Source organism: Zalophus californianus, chromosome 15 (genome assembly GCF_009762305.2).
Source record: "Zalophus californianus isolate mZalCal1 chromosome 15, mZalCal1.pri.v2, whole genome shotgun sequence".
Classification (NCBI taxonomy): domain Eukaryota; kingdom Metazoa; phylum Chordata; class Mammalia; order Carnivora; family Otariidae; genus Zalophus; species Zalophus californianus.
Window position 1 is genome coordinate 63,328,943 of NC_045609.1, and position 22,992 is coordinate 63,351,934.

Here is a 22,992-nt window from a genome sequence, read left to right on the forward strand (position 1 = left end):
CCAGTGGACCTTCTCGGTTCTCCATGAGCTCACCATCCTCTGAGCTTGATATGTTTACTCTGTCTGCCATCCACTCAGCATGGATCTTGAATGTAGAAACCTCTCATGCTGATGGCATGTGCATTGACCTTATAAAAATGCAACTCTACCTGCTAGTGAGGGAGAAGGAAGGGGAAAGAGGGAGAGAGAGATGTCATCCATTCCCCCCCCTCCCAAATTCATATGTTGAAGCCCTAACCTCCAGTACTGCAGAATGTGACTATATTTGGAGTGTTAAAAAGAAAACCACAGGGCGCCTGGGTGGCTCAGTTGGTTAAGCGACTGCCTTCGGCTCAGATCAGGATCCTGAAGTCCCGGGATCGAGTCCCGCACTGGGCTCCCTGCTCCGCGAGGAGCCTGCTTCTCCCTCTGACCCTCTCCCCTCTCATGTGCTCTCTCTCATTCTCGCTCTCTCAAATAAATAAATCTTTAAAAAAAAAAAAAGAAAATCACAGGCCCAAAATGGTGTCATTTAGGTCAAGGACCCCAAGTCAGGAGACCAAGACTTGATACCTAACCTAATTGCAGTTGCAACCCCACAAATGTAAACTTCAACCAGTCAACATGGGATTTCCTGGTCAACACTAGGAAATTTATTGATAGACCCTTTCCGCTCCCCTTGGGAGGGCAAACTTGCCTAAACAATAAATGTCTCTCTAATTTCTTTCTTTCTGTTTCTTTCTTTCTTTCTTTCTTTCTTTCTTTCTTTCTTTCTTTCTTTCTTTCTTTCTTTCTTTCTTTCTTTCTTTCTTTCTTTCTTTCTTTCTTTCTTTCTTTCTTTCTTTCTTTCTTTCTTTCTCTCTCTCTCTCTCTCTCTCTCTCTCTCTCTCTTTCTCTCTTTCTCTCTTTCTCTCTTTCTCTCTCTCTCTCTCTCTCTCTCTGCCTTTAAAAACCTTTTTTGTTTAGCTCAGCTGAGCTCCCCTCTACTTGCTAGATAGGATTCTGCCGGATTCATGAATTGTTTAATAAAGTCAATCAGATCTTCAAATTTACTTGGTTGAATTTTTAACAGGAGATTGGCTGCTTAAAAAGGTGATTAAATTAAAATGAGGCCATCAGGGTGGGCTGTAATCCAGTCTGACTGGGGTCTTTGTAGGAAGAGGACCATAAGACACATAAAAGGCCACTGGGGACATGCACACACTGAGGAAGACCACGTGAAGACACAGCAAGAAGGCAGCCTGTGTAAGCCAAGGACAGAGAACTCAGGCTTCTGCCCACACCTTGATTTTGGACTTCCACCTTCCAGAACTTTGAGAAAGTAAATTTCTATTAGGTCACCCGACCTGTGGCATTTTGTTAGAGCACTGAGCAGCCTGATACACTCATGGTGAGCATATCCTGGAGGGAGTGTGAGGTCAGAAGAGCGAATTCAGCCTCAGTTCCTCAGGCTTCCAGGGGTGTGAGCATCTCCTCAGGCTGGACGTGCAGTGAGTATTTGAAGATTTTCTATGTCTGCTATTTTCTACCATCTCTCTTTTTGGCCATATCTTATCGAATCCATTTCTTACAACATTCTCCCCCTAATCACAGTTAACTACATAATCTGGGGCTCCATCAAAGAATCGGTGATCTATTCCAAAACTGGGTTGGACTTATTGTGTCTCCAGCTCCCTGGAAACATCACCTCACCAAGGTGGGGCTCACTGGCTGGAGTGGGTTCCAGTGGAAACCTACAGGTGCAAAGGAGCAGGAAGGTGGTGTAGGCTGTGTCCTGACCTGCTTCCCTGTGGGTGGTGCCATGCATGGGGCACTGGAGAGGGAGCTCAAAGACCGAATTCTTGGCACATTCCATGCAACACGCTGTTCCTTTATTCACTGAACAACATTTATTGAAAGTTTTCTATGTGTAGGTCTCTGTAATTCTCTGCCTTTCCAGTCCCCCTTCCACCAAAGAACGTGGTTCATTTAAGAAATCTCTGAGACTCCTCCTAGCAACACCTTCTGTGACCTTCTGTTCACATTTTAGGGAGCGGGAAAAGCCCCACCAAGACAGTGATGTTTCAGATCATGAGCTTGTAATGAATGAGAGTTCTGAACAAAAATTCTATAGAAGAGGACGATCTATCCTAGATTTCCTTCTCTTGTGTCTCATGGGTCAACTCTTGAATGGGGATTGCTTATTTGGCGTTTGTAATTTTATTACAAATATTTACTGAATGTTCTTTCTGTGGCAAGCACATTTTTGAGGGCAGGGTGGGGAGGGAGGATGAGGAGGCAAGGGGGAACTCAAGGTTTTTAAAAAACCTAGACTAGTTTCCTGCAGATCCCAGGGGATGAGCCCTCTGAAAACTAAAATTAGTGGTTCTAACTCATTTCCCATGAAAGGGCCAAGGGCAGGTCACCCCAAAATGTGCCACTTTGGCATATTGATTATTTTAAATAAAAGTTACTTTTAATTATTTTAATAGAAGTTACAGTCTGTGCAATAGGGGCACTCAAACCCTCCTCTGTCCCCCTGAAGGCAGGAAATAAATCTCCCCTGTGAAAGGTCCCCTCCCTGTAGCAGGAGATAAAGATCTCCTTGTCACCAGTGACGGGAAATTCAGGGCCCAGAGTGCTGTATAAGCACTTGCTACTTTTTACTAACTCACCACCACAGCCCAAATTCTACTTAAAATTTCTTACTAATTGAAGCCCCCAAAGTTAAGCTTTCTTTGTCATCAATTCCTCAAAGATTTATTGCCTCTTTGTTTAGAAAGTATAAAAACTGCCTGCCTCGGTCACTTGTTTAGGTGTTACTGGGCCTCCTTGTGCACTTAATACAACTTTGGGTTTTCTTCTCCCGTTCATCTGCACATGTAAATTTAATTCTTAGTCCAGCTGGAAGACCTTCAGAGTAGAGGAAGAATTTTTCCTTCTTTCCACTATGGACTAAAGTGCCTCTTGAAGGCCTCCGCCCTGCGCAGGACGCCCCAGGGTGGCAAGCTCAGAGTACCTGCTTGGAGCTAGCTGATACCGTCAAGATAAATGCCAATCTGCCTTCTGCCCTTTGAGCAGGTGCCTCCTGATCTCTGGCCTGCCAGTCAGCGCTGCCTGCAGAGAGCCCTAAAACACGGCCCTCTCCCCTGTGTTGCCCTCCAGACACAAAGGGCCCTTCTGGCGATATTCCCAGTGACAAGCAACTGGTACCCTGTGTCTGGGGTGGGACTTCTGATCTGGCTTGCAGCTTGTTAATGAGCTGATGATGGCCGTTCTCACTGAGAGCCAGCAGGACATGGTCAAATCACTGTTTGAACGTGGCCAAGTGATGAATCATGCTCATATTTATTCCGTGCTTTCAAAGGCAGCCGTCTAATGTTTAAGACCATGGAGACATCAGATGAACAAACAGTTTGGTGGAGAGTAGAAGAAATGGATACAGCCATGATTTGCTCTTTAATAGATAAACTTTATTTTATATGGCTCAGGTGCATGGCTTAAAAAGACTCCTAACCTGTAGGTAAGGCTTGGAAAGTCTCAATGACACTGCAGATTTGGGAAGCAGTGCCTTATGCTAATAACAATTTTTGTAAGAAGATGGTCTCCTTTTTGTCACAAGCTTGTCCCTTCAAATAGTTGAAGCCTGAGGCTATAAATTAAAAGCAAGAAAATACAATGCAGCAGGTTGAATTTAGGTTCATGTGCTGCGTTCGAAATATATGAATGGCTGCTGGAGACCTAATTTAAAAATGAGGATTCCTTATGCAGAATTCCCTTGAATGTCTGGTTATTTGCATTGGAAACCCAGTTTCCTCTCAACGCCATAAAAGGGAGTGCTCCCTCCCCACCACCTTCACCATGGCCATGGCTTGCTTTCCAGGCTTCCTTGAGTGGGCAGGACCACCCTAGAGTCTGCTGATACCATTACACCTGTGGGAACCTGCTCCTGGATTGCTGTCCCTGCCCAACCTGGAGGAGGCAGATCTTGCTTGGGGTCCCCCTTCCCCTCTGCCATCAACAAGAGAGGTGCCCAAGGAGGAGTGAAGGCTGGAACTCTTTACCAGCCCTTGGCTCAAGATCCTTTCTTCCTGGCCTGGGTCTCAGGGTGGGTGGAGGGCAACATTACAGCCTGCTTTTATCTCATGCATAATGGGTAAGTCTCTGCTCTCTGGGCAAAGGCCAGCTCATTCACAGTGGTTCTTAACTCTGGATGCGTGTTAGAACAAACTGGGAGCTTTGGAAAAACACTGTGCCCAGGCCCTGACTCCTAGAAATTTTAATTTAATTGGTCTGGGATGGGGCCTGGGTATTGGGCGTATGGTGTGTGTGTGTACATGCTTCTCAGCTTATTCTAATGTTCAGTCAGAGTTAAGTCAGAGTTAAGAACTACTGGTTTGGAAGAAAAAGTTATACGTTTTCACTGTTAGAATTAGGCAGATTTTTTTTTTAATCAGACTAAGACAATGTGATAGGCAGACAATGCAAAATTAGCTGTGCAGAGAGAGGGAATTAGAGACTCTAGGCATTTATGACAAAATAAGCCACGTATCCTTTTCACTATACTTAAAATAGTAAGTATGAGAAGGCTCTGAAAAGGCTCCCCAGGGCTTGGATAGGACTAGAAAGTAAGCAGCTTCAAAGCTAGAGGCTATACGTGTTGCAAATATTTCCGCAATCAAGTTATTTCATTCATGCATTCATTCATTCATATGTGCACCTGTGAGCTGCCTACTTATTAGGTACTGTTTGGTGTCAAACACTTTAATAGGCTCCAGGCTACAAAGATGAATATCTTTAAGATAGGAACTCTAAAAGGATTGGAAATACAGAGATTAGGGTTAGTTTCCCTTAATCATAGATACTTGGCTTTTCACCTGGGCTCCCTTTCCTTTGCAAATGCCGGAACCCAACATTCTGCCCTTGGGTCTTCCTGGGGAAGATACAACCGCTACCCTCCCTGCCTTTCTGCTTCACCGCTTGTGAAGTCTTCCCACTGACATTTTGTCCAGGACACTTTTGTATGACGATGTGGTGGCATATGGGCACTTCTTTGTCAGACACACATTATCTTAAGTACATCCTCATTCCCATTCTGCCTGATTCATTTGGTGATTACAGAAAGTTTATATGAATAGGCAAGTGTGCTGGCGCAGGAGGAGTGGCTTAGAATTGATCAAGATTGAGTACTAGAATATACAGGTATGTATAATATCTGTATCTATGCCTTTTTAAGCAACAAAAAAGTACAGATGATCTCATGGTAGCTTCACAACTCACTTAGCAGAATGTTGTGCAGGAATTATATCTATTTTACCAAACAGGAATCCTAGGCACAGAGAAATTGACTGGCAAGCATCTTCTTCTGGATTCCTCTAGGATTGGCATCTGGGAGTACTCCCTTTTCCAGCTTCAGGCTCCCCTTTGCTAAGTCCCCAGCACAGCGTTCTCCTCCACCTCCAAAGCTGCAAAAGGACCCCGCATTCCCTAGGGGCACTCCTCAGCCGGCTGACTAGACATGACCACGAGGGGGCACCAAAGAGTTTCCATTACTTCCGCTCTGGCCTTTTCTGCCTTTTCTGCTGTGTAGGGAATAGGTAATAGTGTGAACTCAGAAAGGATGATGTTGGAAGGTAAAGCTTACGCCCCAGCTAGAAAACTGTGGCTAGACAACTGAGGTGATGGTTCTAGTTTTTACTGTGGTTGGAGAGGTCGGGGAATGCTCCTGGCTGGGGTGAGGTTTTAGCGCTCTTCAGGACCAGGGAGACACCCTTTGGATGTTTCAATTTCTCTTTCGGAAGCAAAGGTAGATAAGGTCGATGAAGCAGCTGTTTGTTCGGTGGGTCGTTCACTGAGTGTGGGTGAGACATGAAGTCTGAACGGTGGGCTGCGGAATAGTAGGACCATGTGGATCATGGAAGGGAGTCTGGATTTTATTCCAAGTGCCATGGGGTCTGTGGAGACTTTGAAGCCAGGGGGTGCTTTACCTCTGGCTGCCCTGTGAGGAACAGACGGCAGAGCGCACAGCATGGACCCATGGGAGGCACCAGGGTGGCACTGGTGAAGATGGAGAAAAGCAAAGAGACCCAGGATAGCTCTTGGAGTCAGGACTGGTAGGGTTTTTTGGCAGATTGCCGCCAGAGGTGTGAGAGAGAAAGCTCTGGGTCCTGGGTGGGTGGTGGTGAGATTTATTGGGGAGAAGGGCTTTGGGAGCGCCAGAGGGGAGGGGTCAGCGTTCTCTTTGGTCACGGGGAATGTGTAATGCTACCACATTCCCACATGGACATGCCCAGTGGGCAGTTGGATTTACAAGTGAGAGTTCCAGTGAGAGGCACTTGATTCACGGCCTAATTGGCACCCTCAAGGGGAGGAGCTAAATGCCTGGATGCCAGGTGGCAGATCTTCACCAGTTAGGAGAAAGCAGGAGGTCTATGGCTGGCCCCTGGGATTCCAGAGATGGCTGCCATGTTTCCTGGCTGGAGGGTTCGCGGTGGTGGAGGTGCAGGGGTCGGGGTTGGGGTGTCCATGAAGGCAGGACAGGCCTGGTCAGAGGTGGACTCATTTGGTGCTAAATCTCATTAAGGGCTGACAATCCAGAGAATGAGTGAGGGGTTTTATTGAGAGGAAAGATCTGGCTGGAGGGAGAAGTGTAGACTTACAGAGAAGCCACCCAGGGAAGGAAAGTACAGATAGGCGGAATCTAGGGAAAGCTTCCTGGGCCCTTTCCGTTTGCAGTATTGCACATTCCCTTTTCTGCCTTCTTCAGAAACTGGCCCTCTGGGGCAGAGTAATGTAACGTGTGAGCACTTGCTGGGGAATGAGGAAGCCAAGCCTTGGACGGCCAGCTAGACAGCTTCTGAAGGATGAGGGAGCCTCTGTGCTGGCGGGGAGTTGTGATGATGGAGCTGGCGGGGATGCCCAGGGAGTTGCTAAGAGCAGGAACCTGCCCAAGCTCCAGAAGAACAGGATGGGAGAACATCTGAGGCCCGAAAGTGGGAAGCCAGAGTCATTTCAGGGCCTTGATCTTTGCAGAGTGGCTTCAGAAAACCCCGACACAGGTCTGGTCTGTTCAGAGAACTGTGAAAAGAACAGAGGCTGAGGGGTTTCTGGGTATGGGCAGGTCAGGGCATCTTTCAACCAAACTCCCCTAAGACATATCCAATCTGCAGGTAGGACACATCCACGGGCTGCCCGGGGCTCATCCTCTGTGTCCAATGCCCTGTCCTCCGTGGATTCCCTGTTGCTCTCCACTTCTGTGGAAGCCTGCCGCCCCCTGAGCTCTTGGCTGGCTTGGTCAGCCACGCTGGTGGTGCTGGCCCCAGGTGGGCCTGACTGCAGCAAGGGCAGTTACTGTCTGCCCATCTTAGCCCCTCTCCTGGGGGTGGTTGTGGGGATTCTCACTTGTGTTTTCCCTTTGCCTTATGTAATTGCTGAGAGAGAGGCTGTTGGAGAAACCACAGCCAGGAAGTGTACTTGGTTTATCTGGAGAACGCTCAGTAGGATGGAAGCAAGGAACAGAAACCTTGGGAGATGGGAAGTGGAGGCCAGGGCAAGAGGGACTGGGGGAGGTGGTTCCGAATAGAGAGCAGAGCCACTGGCAGCTTCTACAGAGATGGAAAAGCTGGTGTGTCCTCTGCAAGCACCTGGGAGGGCTGTCCCCTCCCTCCTTTTATGGTCACACTGAGGCAGGCTGGATTGCGCCCACCCCAGCAGGACAGAGATGGAGAAGGAAAGGAAGCACCTGAAAGATGCCCTGGGGACTCTAAGGAGCCATCCTGCAGCCCCCTCCAGAGGTCTGCCTCTCGCCAAATAACAGAGTGCACACAGCACAGCGAAAGGCTTTTTTTTCAGGAGAATGCCATCTCCCTTACAGCCAGCTAGGGCCCACTGTGTACCCAGAGAGGAAGCAAGCTAGATAAATATTTGGCGGAACGAGTGTGTGGGAGAGATGCGCTGTCACGGCGAGTGAACTTTAGGTGGAATGGATTGCCTTGTCTTGGTAGCTTTCCCTTAGCTCAGTAGCGAGACTGCTCCAGGGTCTGGGCTCCTTGGCGAGCCTCCCCCCTCCCTGTGCCATTCCTATTCATTGAGTTCTTTCTGATCAATGTCACCTGAGGAAGGAAAGGTGCGCACAGAGGAGGGCGGGTGGTGCTGACGGATTTCCTCCAGGGAGAGGATCTGACAGTCCTGTCTTCTGGGCTCACAATCAGCTGTCCCCACCTTGGGACACAGAACAGAGGGGAGGGCAGCCTTCTTTACTGAAGGACAAGAGAGGAGGAGTCAGGCATGTTTGGCCCAGACCCTAACTCTCAGACGTTCGGGAGATTCCAGCCCATGTGTGAATCCTTGTCAACCAACCTTTCAGAACCTTGGTAACTTTCTCATCTTGGTTATTTGTTTATTTGTATTGACTATGAATTCCCATACCATAAAATTCCCTCACTGGCCACGTCCCAGGGGTTTTAGTAAATGTGTGGAGTTGTACCACCGTCACCGCGATTCTGTTTTAGGACGATGTTTGTTTTTATTATCCTGTTTCTCTGAATGATTAGCCTGGATGGTTATGGGAGGAGAGGCCAGGTAAGAAAGGGAGATGCTGGAGTGGCTGGGAGGTCAGGTTTCCTTGCCGAGGGGATGCTGACAAGAGCCGCAGTTCTTACTGTGTAGGTCCAGGCAGCCAGGGGCCATGCTGACCTCATGACGTGGATTATCACGTTTGCTTTTAATAGGAGCCCAGGGAGATGGGCAATCCTCTTATTCCCATTTCACAGATGGAGAAATGAAGCTAACAGAGGTTGAGTCACCTGGACCAGGTCTCACTGCCAAAAGGGGGCTGATCTGGGATTTGAACGCATTGCAGAGTCAGCATGCTCCAACCAGTATAGTGTGGGGCGGCTGGAGGCTTTGGTCTAGAGTGAGCTACAGTTGGATGACTTTATTTTTCTTTTATTTTAAGATTTTATTTATTAGAGAGAGAGAGTACCCAAGATGGGGAGAGAGGCAGAGGGAGAAGCAGGCCCCCTGCTGAGTGAGGAGCCCGATGCAGGACTCGATCCCAGGACCCTGGGATCATGACCCGAGCCGAAGGCAGATGCTTAACTGACTGAGCCACCCAGGCGCCCCAGTCAGATGACTTTAAATGCAACAGATCCTGAGGGCATGCTGCAGCCCTCTAATTTTACTCTTAACCGATTTGTGTTTATGGAAAATGGAAAATGAATCCCTACCCCTGATGGATTCTGATTCTCACCCAGCCCTGGGTTCACCTTCCTTTTGGCTTTGACTGCACCCGGGAAAAAAACACTGACGGCTGGGTTTGTTTGCTCTCTGAGGCTCCTGCTCTGACCCTCAGACAGGAGAAGGTATCAAAGGCCGGGTGCCGACCCCTGTGCTGAGGAGTAAAGGCATCTGTGTGCGTGCGCGCGCGCGCGCACACACACACACACACACACAGCCGTTTCACAAACAGCCCGCCCGCCACCAAAGTAATGGTGTTTGATGAAACCACTGTATCTCTCCCTTTCAAAATCAATCTTCCAATTGTAGACCTGAAAACCAGGCGCCGCTGTCTTCTAACAGCATGCCAGGGGTTAGAAATGGATGCTCCACACCATGTAACGTGTGAAATATGATCTCTCTGTCCAGGCATATATGAAAAGAAAGAAAGAAAGAAAGAAACACCCAACAACAACCCTCTGTTGAATTTTGAAAATGTAAATGTTTGCTAATGCTTTGCCAAAGACAGCTTCACTTGGTCTGAGAGCTATGTGTAAAGAAACATTAAAATGCATCATTTGCTCAGGGCTAGAAGTTATCAGCTTGTGATATTAATGCCCTTTAAAAAATAATTTGTCAGCATGAAATCAGAGCATGCCTTGTGCGAAGGATTGGGTCTTGTCAATTTTCTCATGGATCTACTGAGTTAGAATTGCATTTAGATCTTGCCAAAAATGAAAGAGTTTTTTTTCCCTCCAATCTCTTTCTTTCTCTCTCTCTTTCTCCCTCTCTGCTAGAAGAGAGGTAAGGGGGTTAACTTTGACTTCATGGAGTGTTGAAGGGCCCCAGCCCCACAGGCTGGAACCGTGCTGATCAGCTAGAAGGTCATGGGTTGTTAGGCTGGCTGCTTCTTCATCCTCAGCCTAGGCGCACGGGTTCCGATCTGGTCTGGGCAAATGCTTCAAATGCTGGGAAAAACAAAGGCTTAGGGGGACCTGGGAGACTGCCCGGGGAGAGAGGGAGAAGTGTAGACTTACAGAGAAGCCACCCAGGGAAGGAAATTTTTTAAGGCCACTATAGCCTCCAGTGACCAACACCTTCCTCAAAGTGGCTTATGCAACAATATGGGAAATCTTGCCAGATACAGGGGTGTGGTTCACAGAGCCCAGGGCTGGGAATGGGGCAGGACGTTTGTCCACCTGGACACTGGGCTCCGTGCTCCCAACACTCCTCTCTCCTGGGTGTGGAGGGTGGACACCCCTCTCTCCTAGGCGTGCAGGATGGGTCCATGAGGGGAGGGGGCTGGAGCATGGCTGGAGGAGAGCTGAAGAGGTTGATTCCAGGGAGCTCTGGTCTTCCCTTCCTGCCTCATCCAGAGCAACCCCACTTTCTTTTGCGGTGTATGCTGGAAGATTCCATTGTGAAGGAACGGACTGCAAATGACTGGACTACGTAATTCCTTGGCTTCCTCACACACTCCGCTGAGAAGAGATGCTCCCATGTGACTTACCACCTAAGGCATCTAGGCTTTCCTTTTTTAATTTCTTCCTTTGAAAGAATTTCAAGCATTTTACATAGGTTCTTTCAAATATATGTGTGCACACATGCATTTTATTCGTTCAGTCATTCACACGTTCATCGAGGGCCTCGTAGCGGTTCTAGGACCCCGGGGACAGAGCAGTGAATGCAGCAGAAGGCCCAGGCCGCCCTCAGGGAGCTTCTGTCCCCGCTGGGGAGCTGGGGAGGTGGCGGCAGGTGCATCCCCTCCACTCTCCGCCCCCCTCCCGGTGCGAGGGGCTGCCATGGTGGATGTTTTTGTGTTCCCAGCTCCTCCGTGAGGCCCTGGGCGGGTGTGAGGAGGATGGCTTGGGCTTCTCCAGGAGTTGGTGCTATCTCCCACCCAAGAGTCCTGAGTGGGAAGTGAGGGGCAGCCAGAACTCCTGACCAGTTCCAGAGCGTTTCAGAGAAATTCCTGGGGCCTGAGGTGCCCTCTCTCAACCTCCCTTGAGGGATCCCAGGAGGGCAGAAAGGGCAGTCGTGTGTTAGCTCTTCAGGTTCCATCTCCTGGGCACTTTTGTTTCTAGGCCGTGGAGGCTAGGGATCTTTTCGTGGCTGGATGCAAGGCAAGGTGCACAGAATACAGACAGGGGGTGAGGAGAGCCTGTTAGGCTTCTGGGGCTGCCTCCTTTCCTAGGTACAGGGCAGGGAACAGACTTAACAGCATAGTGCAGCTATTAAGAGCTCAGTTTCTGGAAACTGACCAGGGTCCCAGCTGGGACCTGTGCTTTGCTTCCCTGGATATGGCTACTTCTGGAAAGGAGCCAGGTGGCCGTGTCAGGGAGAACCGAGAGAGAGGCAGAAGGGAAACAGGCAGGGAGAGCAGAGCGAGCTGGACCCCAGGCTCCTCCACTTAACAAAGCAGGCATGTTGCCCACAGCTGTCTCTGTGATCTTCCCTCTTGTCTGGTTTCCCGCCCCCTCCCCGACTCGGAGCAACAGGCAGGCCCAGCGAGGGCTGAGGAGAAGTTGGACAGGGCAGGAGATGAAATGAGGTGGAAGAATCTCTCCCTTTGCTGCCACCTGCCAGAACCCCCAGGCCAGTGCCGAGCTCCTTCTCGTGGTCCGTGAGCCTGGGATGACCTGCTGGTTAGAGCTGGGGACCACGCTGGCAGGAGGTACCTGGGAATGTGCCAGGCCAAGCCTCGGAGACCCATCCCGCTTTCCCTCTGGGAAAAGGCAATGAGATGCCAGAGGAGAAAATCCTGGAGGAGGGGGTGGGACCCTGTGACAGCAGCTCTTTGATGAGAGCCAGTGAGGCTGTGAGCTACTGGAGGGCGGGCACCATAGGTGGCTCGTTTCCCTGGCACTGGGCAGAGTGCCTTGACGGACCAACGACAGTTGGATGGAGGGACAAATGGCCAAAGCTTGCAGGGGTCGAGGTCAGGCTCCGGATGTCTGCTTCCCTGCTCAGCGGCCTCTGCCCACGCAGCGTGCTCCTGCTGAGCCCCGGCTCTTCCATCTGCAACGAGCTGTCTGCCAACCCACCTCCCATGAAGATGTCCTGCTCAATGTGCTGCTTTTCTCAAGAGGGTCTGAGTTTTAAAAGGAAACAATGAGAGGGCAATGCTTTATCCAGACTGGTAATTCTCGAATGGGATCTCTACCTGTTTCCTCAAGATTTTAATTGGTGTCCTGTAAAACTTTTTATTAATTCCCTTGTCATGTGAATTTGCCAAGCCTTGGACATTTTAGCTCCGTCGTGAAGATTTAAAACGTATTCAGGGCTCCAAAATTTCCTGTGGTTTAAAACGACCTGTTTGATTTTTTTTAAGCAATAGTTAGTCTTACTGAGGGATGGCTTACAAACAATGGAATTCACTCATTTTAAGAGTGCCGTTTAACGAATTTTGACAAATATATACACTCAGGTAACTAAGTCCACAATCAGATAGAGGACGTTTCCAGGAACCCAGGAAGTTCACTCATGACCCTTCGTGGACATTCTCCCCCAACTCCCGAGCCTTGGCAACTCTGATCTGTTTTCTGTAGCTAGTTTTGCCTTTTCTAAAGCTTCCCGTAAACGGAATCCTACAGCAAGTATTCTTTTGTGTCTCTGGCTTCTTCCCCTTTGCACAGTGTTTCTCGAGGTTCAGGCATGCCGTGTGCATTAGCAGTTGGTTCCTTTCTACTGCCGAGGAGCACCCCCTTGTCTGGAGCACCCCCAGTTGCTGCCCCAGCCACCAGCTGATGGACGTTAGGTGATGCAGAGTAAAACTGCTTGGGTATTTGTGTGTAAGTGCTTCTGGGGACAGAGATTGTCATTTCTTTTGGGTAAACACCTGCGAGTGAACTCGTGTCATTGTGTTTGATCAAGGGGCATTTAAATCGAACATCTGTGAATAAATGTTCTGAAGAACCGTTTCGGAAACACGGCTCACGCTCACTCGAAGGCTGGGCCTCTCAGCGCCACGGAGGTGGCCCTCTTCACGTCCACAGGCAGGGCTGGGGTCCCTAGCACCAGGGCTCCTGCCCGGCAGACCTTCTGGAGGGTGAACGGGTGACCCTCGTGAATCAGCCTTAGAACCGCGGCAGCGTCTCTCTCGCGTGGCAGTAAACTCGGCCCCTGGCCATGCTCTTGGCTGTCTCTGCTCTCTCCTGGGGAGGGGGGGGGGGGACGGGGACTGTGACTAACAGGAGCCACAGTAGTTGCCACCAGGAAGGCCATCCCGTCTCGGGCAGATGGTGGGGTAGAGGCTAACTGAGAGCTCCTGGAGCATATGAAGCAAAAGCCAGCCCGAGGAGCCCGCAGGGTAAAGGACAGCATTATCAGGCGCCTCCGGGAAACAGCATCTGTCCCCTGCCGTGGTGGGAACCGGAGGGGGCTGCCGGGTTGCTGGCTGCTCAACACGTGCTCCTACTGATCTCACCTGAAGAGAACTACACTTTGGGAGGAGGTGTGGTCCAGATTTAAATGGTTAACGAGCAACCTGACTTCCTTTTGTTTGTTGTCAGACTGTCTTGACAGACTCTCGTGATTTTCCAATTTTGTTGATCAGTTAAAGTTGGAAATGGCCTGTCGCTTATCCCAGGTCATGCCTTTGGATGGGGTGTCCTATGTCATATGGGATAGGTGTGGCTGGGCGGCCAGCTTCTCGGATGCGGGGGCTGAGGCTGCAGGAGACACAGGGCATTGGCAGCCAGAACCAGGAATTTAGAAACTCCTTTTCTTCCCTTTAGCCTCTCTCAGCTCTCAGGCCCCACTGCTATCTGGAAATATTCCCTAGGTATTCTGTGGTTTCGTAGAAAGAGCACAAGATTCTGGAATCAGATAGACCCCGTTTCCAGTTGTGGCTCTGTTACGGACCAGCTAATCAGCTAAGGCCAGGCCTTAGTCTCGTCTGTAAAATGAAGGAATATACATCTTCGGTGGTGTTAAGAGGAGTGTATGAGATACACTGTCTTCTGTGGATAGACCGACCAGTGCCTGGTGTGTATCAGGTGCATAATAAATAGGCGTTCATGACCCCAAACTCCTGGACCTATACCCTACATGTCCCCCAGCCACGATGTGTACCTGACCACGATGGGGAGGAGGGAGGTGAGGAGTGTGTCCTGGGAGGGGGAGGCACAGCGGTGAGACACTTGTCTACCAGAACTGCTCACTCAGCGTCCTAGAACCCTAAAATCCCAGGCCGGGGGGTTTCCTGAAAGGTCTTTCCTCCAACTGCCCTCCCCACGCTGGAGATATCTTCCCAAAGCCTGTGCTGAGTGGACATACAACTTTCCCAGGAATCTCAGCGGGTCACTTCTGATCCACAACCCTGAGCTAGTTTCTGACCCTCTCCCTGCCTCAGTTTCCTCATCTGTAAAGTAGGACAACAATAGTACCGACCTAGTGAGATTGCTGCTGGGACGGGGTGATAGATGTAAAGTGCTTAAAGCAGTCCTTGGCAAGAGAATCCCCTCAATAAATGCCAACTTTAAAAGCTTTCCAAGGGGCACCTGTCTGGTTCAGTCGGAAGAGCCTGCAACTTGATCTCAGGGTGGTGAGCCCTGCGTGGGACATAGCGATTACTTAAAAATAAAAAACCAAAAGCTTCCCTTATTGTGCATAACTTTCTCTGTGATGAGGAACTTGCTATGGCCAGTTATACCTTGTATCCTTCCTGACACCTCAGGCAGCTTTGTGTCCAGCAAAGGAGGCTCTCCTTGTCTTCAGGAAATTTCCACTTGGGAGTCTATTTATTATCCTTCTTAAGCTTGCTTGCTCTCTTTCTTTCTTCTTTTTTTTTTTTTCAGAGAGCTATCATTTCCTCTCTGCGTCTTTTCCCATCTTACACTTAATACCTGACACTCAAGAAAATATCATTAGATTGAACCATATGAAATTGCCAGTTTATGTATCAAAAACTGCTGAATGCCAGCGATTTCATATGGTTCAATCTAACAGCAGATTACCCAAGCAGCACCATCTTTGGGCCCACCATCTTTGGCCACTGCCATGTTGAACACCTGCTGCTAGGGCCTGTCCCAGGTCTGGTGGGGGGGGTGCCCAGGAGTCTGTATTTCTAATAAGGTCTCCACTGACACAGTGGAAAGAATACTGGCCTCAGAAATAGGACACAGATCCCCGAGTGTCCTATGTCTGGCTAGCCATACAACCTTGGGCAAGTCACTTTCTGCCTCTAGGCCTCTGCTCTCTAACCTCCTTGATGGGAGTTTCCAGAAGGTGATCTCTCAGATCACTTTCAACCCTGACCTCGTATGGTTTATGAAATATTTATTAGGTGCCCATTAGGAGCTAAAGGTTACAAAAAATATAGCCCCCACCTGCAAGGAGATTACTGTAGTGGGGGAGATCCAATCCAGGGCTGTGGGGTGGAGCAATAAGGTATGGAGGGTAATGCAATAAAGCAGCACTGAGGAACGAAGGGCTAACCGCAACTGTAAATGGAGGGTGAAGACATGGTGGACGTGGTAGGCTTCCTACTAGAAAGGGGGACTTTGAGGAGGGTCTTGGGTTGAGAGAAGGAAGAGGTACCTTACCTTTATTTCTCTTTGGTATTCCCAGCACACTGGCTCCCAACACTTCAGCAGCCTTGAGTACTTCATTCGCTCACTTGCTCGTTCATTCTTCCCTCTATCCATTCATTATATCCATCAACAGATATTGGGTGCTGACATAGAGTAAACAAGATAAAATTAGTCTTTGCCCTTATGGAGGTTCACTATGTACCGGAAGGATCAGATAAGAAATGAACACACAAATCAATCAAAATAGGAGATGTAGTGTTTTGCCGAGAATTAAAACAGGATGACACATTAATGACCACGTGGTGTCTTGACTTGGGACAGGGCTCTGGAAAGGGCTCCCCGAGGACATGACATGTAAGCGGAGATCTGAAAGTCAAGAAGGAACCAACCAAGACAAGACGGGCACAGAGGACTTGAGGCAGAGGGAGCTGTAGGTACGAAGGGTGTGAGGTAGGAATTAACAGGAACGAAAGCAAGGCCGTGCAGGAGGAGTAGGGCAAGGGATTGGAGGGCGGTATACAGTACATCTGGTGAAGCAGGCAGTGGTCAGAACGTAAAGGGTTTTATAAACCAGGGTAAGGACTTTATGCTTTATTCTAAGTGCAACAGGGAACCAGTGAATGGCTTTAAGCAGAGGAGCATAATTTGACTTATGCTTTTGAGAGATCTCTCTGGCTTCAGAATGGATGATTCTAAGGAGGCAGAGCGAAAACAGGATGCCTGGGGAGCTTATTGTCATGGTCCAGATGAGCAGCGGCGATGGGGTAGACTAGAGGAGCAGTTGACAAACAGTGTGCAGATATTTAAATACCCAGGGCAGAGAGAGTGGGGTAGAGAGACTCAAGGAGGTAGGACACGTTCTCAGTAGTTGAAGCAATGTTTCTCAAACATCTTTTCCTGCCCTTGTGGGAGGTGTTGTGCATTTGCGTCAGAAACAGTGCATCTGGGGCACCTGGCTGGCTTAGCCAGGAGAGCGTGCAACTCTTGATCTCTAGGCCGTGAGTTCCAGCCCCACACTGGTATGGAGTTTACTTAAAAAGAACAAAGATGAAAACAAAAATCAGTGCATCAGTTCAGCCGTGATTGTCAGTTGGGAACCACCTGGACCTGGTGAGAGCACAGCACTGGGGAAGGACCCGGGGGCGTGCCCTACTCCAGCATCCCACCAACTGCCGCATGATTTTGTGTCCTGATTACTACGCAAATCCTAACTGTGAGTGAGGGCGTTCGGTGGCTGCCCAAGTGATGGGCAACATCTATAAATACAACCCAGTGTGACCTCCTGAAAGCTCGTTCCTTGCTGTTTTGACCCCCTGAGGACATTTTGATTCCTTGTGGATAAAGTCATGTTAACATTAATTTTTGTCAAAAAAATTATTTGCAAGCACAAACTCCAGTAAGTACATTTAATTTCTTTTTTTTTAAGATTTTATTTATTTATTTGAGAGAGAGAGAATGAGAGATAGAGAGCACGAGAGGGAAGAGGGTCAGAGGGAGAAGCAGACTCCCTGGTGTGCAGGGAGCCCGATGCGGGACTCGATCCCGGGACTCCAGGATCATGACCTGAGCTGTACATTTAATTTCTTGATCATCTTCTGCTATGTGATGAATCTGAAAATTTCTAATCATTTTTGTTTTCATTTCCATTTTTATTAGGAGAAATTCTGTTCCATATATACTGTACAATGAATATTTGGTTTGCCACTCAGGGTTTTTATTTTTCATTTTTTTTTTTTTGACCATTGTAGCTTTTGCCATGATGACTGATTTTACTTTTTTCAGGTCCACTTTTCTTGGGCTCAGTTTTGCAAATCTAGATAAATCTAAATAAGATACTTTAGTTATATTCTCATAATGAAATTTATTATGTACAGTTTTAGCCACTGTCAGTTCTATTTTCCATTCTGTATTTTCTACCATTAGTATTCATTATAAACTGAGAGAAGCAGGGGCACCTGGGTGGCTCAGTCAGTTGAGCATCTGACCCTTGATTTTGGCTTAGGTCCTGATCTCAGGGTCCTGAGATCAAGCCCCGTGTGGGGCTCTAGGATCAGCAGGGAGTCTGCTTGGAATTCTCTCTCCTTTTCCCTCTTCCCCCTGCCCCCCGACTCTCTGCCGTGCTCATATGCCCTCTCTTAAAATAAATAAAAATAAATAAACTGAGAAAAACAGATGTTTGTATTTATATTCTAGCTAATCCATGAGGATATTATGAGCTATTAGCTCAGGTATATCAGAATTGTTCTTGAACATGGGCAGCCCAGGCTGGTGGTGAGTGCTCAGGCTCTGGAGTCAGGCTGTCTGGTTTCAAGTCCTGGTTTCCCCACCTTCAAGTTGTGTGGTGTTGGCTCCAGTTTCTTCACCTAAGATGAGGGTCCACCTTCCAGGCGGTGAGTCGCCGAATGCACACCAAGCACTTGTTACTCTGCATCAATTAATGGGCCTGATTCATTACTCTGATGAAGACAGCAGCCGGTCCCCCCATTAGGAAAGCCAGAGTGGGTGGAGTTTATGTCAGTTACCCTATGTTCCCACTGCACTGTCTTCATCCATTTTACTATCTGCTTCTATCTCCCCAGAAGCCCCTTGGGTTCTCATCCCCACTGACTAAAGTTTCTCAAAATGTGATCCATAACCCGCAGCAGAGTCAGTTTGGAAAGTTGTTAAAATGCAGATTTCTGCTGAACTAGAATCCTGTGGGGCAGCCCCCTGAATCCTTTTTAACACACTCCCAGCGATGCACCCTGAGGTATGAGAGACTTAGGTCCTTGGCCCCAGATGTCCTTCAAGGGTAGATAGCGATCTGCTCTGCCTGCCAGGCCGGGTGTCCCAACAGCAAGCCAACCCTGAGCTGCCCTCTGCCTAAGATTTTGAGCAATAGCTTCTAATTAGCACCCCAGAAGGGCCAGGAGAACTCGACCACCTTTCTGCGACTCCTAGGGTCTGAAAGCCATCATCTGTGTCAGACTAATAGGCTTGCCCCCATCCATCATTTTAACTGAAGCTGAATAGAAGCAATTCCGTCATTTTAGGCTGTCCAAGGTTAATGCCAGTAAAATGACATCTGGTTTCATGTCAACAGGTCACTGACAATGCAGAACACATCAGTGTAACCACATCCAGTATGAATGTGTCTGCGGTGCACCCTCTCAAGTTTCTCTTTGTACCCAGTCAAAACTGACAGTGCCGACAACAGATGACCCACAGAGGAAAACGCAGATTTGTTAGGTCAGGTCTGCAGGCAGGGAGAGAAAATGCTTGAGATGATGCTGTACTCTCCTTTGTCTCCATGGAAGGTGGACGAGGCTAACCTGTCAGTGCCCACTTCCCATGAGCCTGGGGGACAGACGGAGCTGACAGGCTACCTGGAATCAGGTGGTTTCAACGTCTCCTGCAGCCATTGGTCAGTAGCTGTGCCTGCAGAGCTCCCCTTGTTCCTCTCCGCACTGAGCCAGCAACTGAAGAGTGAGCATCCAAACCGGCAGGGGACCTGGAAGAGCCCAGAAACTTTAAGGTTAGGGTTAGGTTGCTGTGCTGGGAGAGCTGGCTCTAGCTCTGCAGCTGATGTCTGTGCTGATTGATGGGTTGTTAAATCCTTTGAATATCATCCTGGGGAACAGCTTAAAATTTTTTCTCAGTACAATGCTCTAGGCAGTCATTACCAATTGATCAACTGTTGGTAGTTTAGATGAAACTTATTTACCATCTGTGGATTAAGGTCTTGCTTCCCCCAAGGGTATTTGGTTTTAAACTGTGTGCTCTGGAAGTTAAAGAACAAGGCTCCCAGGACTGGACCTCTAAGGCAGTAACTTCTGGTACTGGACTTGGAAGGAAGTGTGTGGGGGGGTGGTTTCAAATCTCATGCCCTGACTGGCTCTGACGGTTGAACCCAAGATGGGGCAAACGGGACAGACAACAGAAAATCCCCCAAGCCCTCAGCACTGTGCAGGCTTCCAGAAGAGCAGAAGCAGCTCATCCAGGTACGCATTCAGCCTCAGCATTCTCCAGTGTAGAAACTGGAGTTTCAGTGGTTTCTCGGCCACACATTTTCTTTTTTGCTGCCTAAAGATGGCAAAAGTCACTTAGCATCTAAACAGCTTGAGGTATGGGGTAGAAGTAATTTTGCCATATTCATATGTTTTTCCTTTGTCATAAGTAGCAACGTGCCCCTGCTTTTAAAACAGTTATGGTCATGCTATCCCCAGCGAAAACCTGGGCAAATGTGGAATTGCTGTGAAGCAGGGCTTCTGGGGAGCGGGAGCAAAGAGGGAGCAGCAAGAGAGCATCTGTAGAATAAACGTCTAGATACGGATTGGCTGGTCCAGCAGGAGAACTGGTCGCCCTCCACAAGGGCTGGTGACACTGGCGTGCTGGGATAATCTCTCTCTCCAGGATTCCTTGGTTTGCTTCTAGACTTTGCTTTTCCGACTTTGAGAGTTGCCATAACCCTCATTTCACCAGGGAGAGGACTGAGGTCCAGAAGAGTTAACTGACTTTTCCGAGATCACACAGCTAGCCCAAGACCAAGACAAAGGCAATGGAATCCTGCCTGCACCTTCTATTCACTTTAGACAATGTGTCACTGTCATTTATCCATTTCTGGATAACCCAGGGCAATCATTAGGAACACTAATTACCATGTAACATTGCAGTGCAGGGCTGGCTGAGGTGTGTGGGTCCGTTTACTCTTACACTCAATAGGCTCATTGAATGTTATTTTGCTGTCTGCTCCTGGTACTCCTTAGGTCTCTCTTCATCATCGTCAATCCCTTATTGCGCCTGCTTCAAACAAATCTTCTAAAATCTATTTCCCCACACACTGTTGACTGTGAAAGTACATTAGTAATTTAATTTTGCATAATGATTCTCCAGCATGGCTGGGGGAAATCTCAGCAATGCAATCTTCTCTCATCCCCCTTCCTTCTCTCCATTTCCTGGGCCCTCTGCACCCTCTCGGGCAATGCACGGTTCCAGGAGCAGGAAAGAGCAGAGTCCAAATCCTGCAACAAACAGTGTGACTGTAGGCTCTGAGCCTGGGTTACCCCTTATGTCTCTCAGGCAGAATGTGAGGCCCAAGTGCCCGCAGAGTTGTCTTTTAACAGAATATAGTTTCATCCCTGCACTTAGAGGCACATTCCATCTTCACTGTAGATTATGGTTGATTAAGGGCATGTTTGTGCTCTTTGGTAGGATTCAGAGTCCTTGAGGTCAGTCTGACCTTGAGGTGAGTGACTGTGTTTGCTGATTCTGGGTCCCCCTGTACCGAGCATAGACTTGCAGGCTCTCCATTCATGCCTGCAGAGTGGAGACTATTTCAAGTCACTAAGTTTTGTTGAAGCAGCTTGCAAAGGCTATGTTGTCACCCCCAGGCTCAGGGACACAGGCCTGTTCCTCTTCTCTGTATCCTAGGAGATGCAGTTACTGGAGCCCGGACATCCACAAAGGTGGAGTATCTCTGTAAGTTACAACCCCTCTTTGGAAAGTGGCCCCATGGCAGAGAGTCCTTCTCCCAAGACAGAATCAGATTCAGGGAGCCAGCTTCAAAGCGCATGTGAAATGAGCTGGCCTGCTTCTTCCCCGTGGACATGAAGTCTTCAAGGTGGCACCCGTTCCCCTTGGGAGCCATGATTTTGAGTGGCTCTGAGTGTTTCTCTTGAGCAGTCTCCTGATGCCCTCACAGCTGGGTTTGGTTGTCACATCAACCACTCTCCACATGCCTGGCCATGTGGACGCAGAGTGGCTGGTGGGGAAAGATGAAGTGAGAGGAGCCTTGAGAATGGAGATTAGAGAGTGAACCAGGGCATCCCAAGGAGGAGAAAGGGACTGAAGCCAGCTCCTCGCACCTGCTTCCTTATGAAGCTGCTCTTCCTGCCAACAAATCTCCCTTTTTAACATGGGTAATTTCCTTGGGTCACTTGGGCTTTGATTCTCCCTCAACAAATAAACCCCAAGTAATTTCTTCTTTAAATAAGCCATGGGGGTCACATGGTAGGTTTCTTGAGGGCATTTCTATTTTTTTAAATTTTTCTTATGTTTATCACCATATATTACATCATTAGTTTTTGATGTAGTGTTCCATGATTCATTGTTTGTGCATAACACCCAGTGATCCTTGCAGAATGTGCCCTCTTTAATACCCATCACCAGGCTAACCCATCCCCCTACCCTCCTCCCCTCTAGAACCCTCAGTTTGTTTTTCAGAGTCTATCGTCTCTCATGGTTCGTCTCCCCCTCTGACTTACTCCCCTTCATTCTTCCCCTCCTGCTATCTTCTTCTTTTTCTTTTTTCTTAACATATGTTGCATTATTTGTTTCAGAAGTACAGATCTGTGATTCAACAGTCTTGCACAATTCACAGTGCTCACGATAGCACATACCCTACCCAATGTCTATCACCCAGCCACCCCATCCCTCCCACCCCCCACCACTCCAGCAACCCTCAGTTTGTTTCCTGAGATTAAGAATTCCTCATAACAGTGAGGTCATATGATACATGTCTTTCTCTGATTGACTTATTTCACTAAGCATAACACCCTCCAGTTCCATCCACGTCGTTGCAAATGGCAAGATCTCATTCCTTTTGATGGCTGCATAATATTCCATTGTGTATATATACCACCTCCTCTTTATCCATTCATCTTTCGATGGACATCTTGGCTCTTTCCACAGTTTGGCTATTGTGGACATTGCTGCTATAAACATTGGGGTGCACGTACCCCTTCGGATCCCTACATTTGTATCTTTGGGGTAAATACCCAGGAGTGCGATTGCTGGATCGTAGGGTAGCTCTATTTTCAACTGTTTGAGGAACCTCCATACTGTTTTCCAGAGTGGTTGCACCAGCTTGCCTTCCCACCAACAGTGTAGGAGGGTTCCCCTTTTTCCACATCCCCGCCAATATCTGTCATTTCCTGACTTGTTAATTTTAGCCATTCTGACTGGTGTGAGGGAGTATCTCATGGAGGTTTTGATTTGGATTTCCCTGATGCCGAGCGATGTTGAGCACTTTTTCATGTGTCTGTTGGCCATTTGGATGTCTTCTTTGGAAAAATGTCTGTTCATGTCTTCTACCCATTTCTTGATTGGATTATTTGTTCTTTGGCTGTTGAGTTTGATAAGTTCTTTATAGATTTTGGATACTAGCCCTTTATCTGATATGTCACTTGCAAATATTTTCTCCCATTCTGTCGGTTGTCTTTTGGCTTTGTGGACTGTTTCTTTTGCTGTGCAAAAGCTTTTTATCTTGATGAAATCCCAACAGTTCATTTTTGCCCTTGCTTCCCTT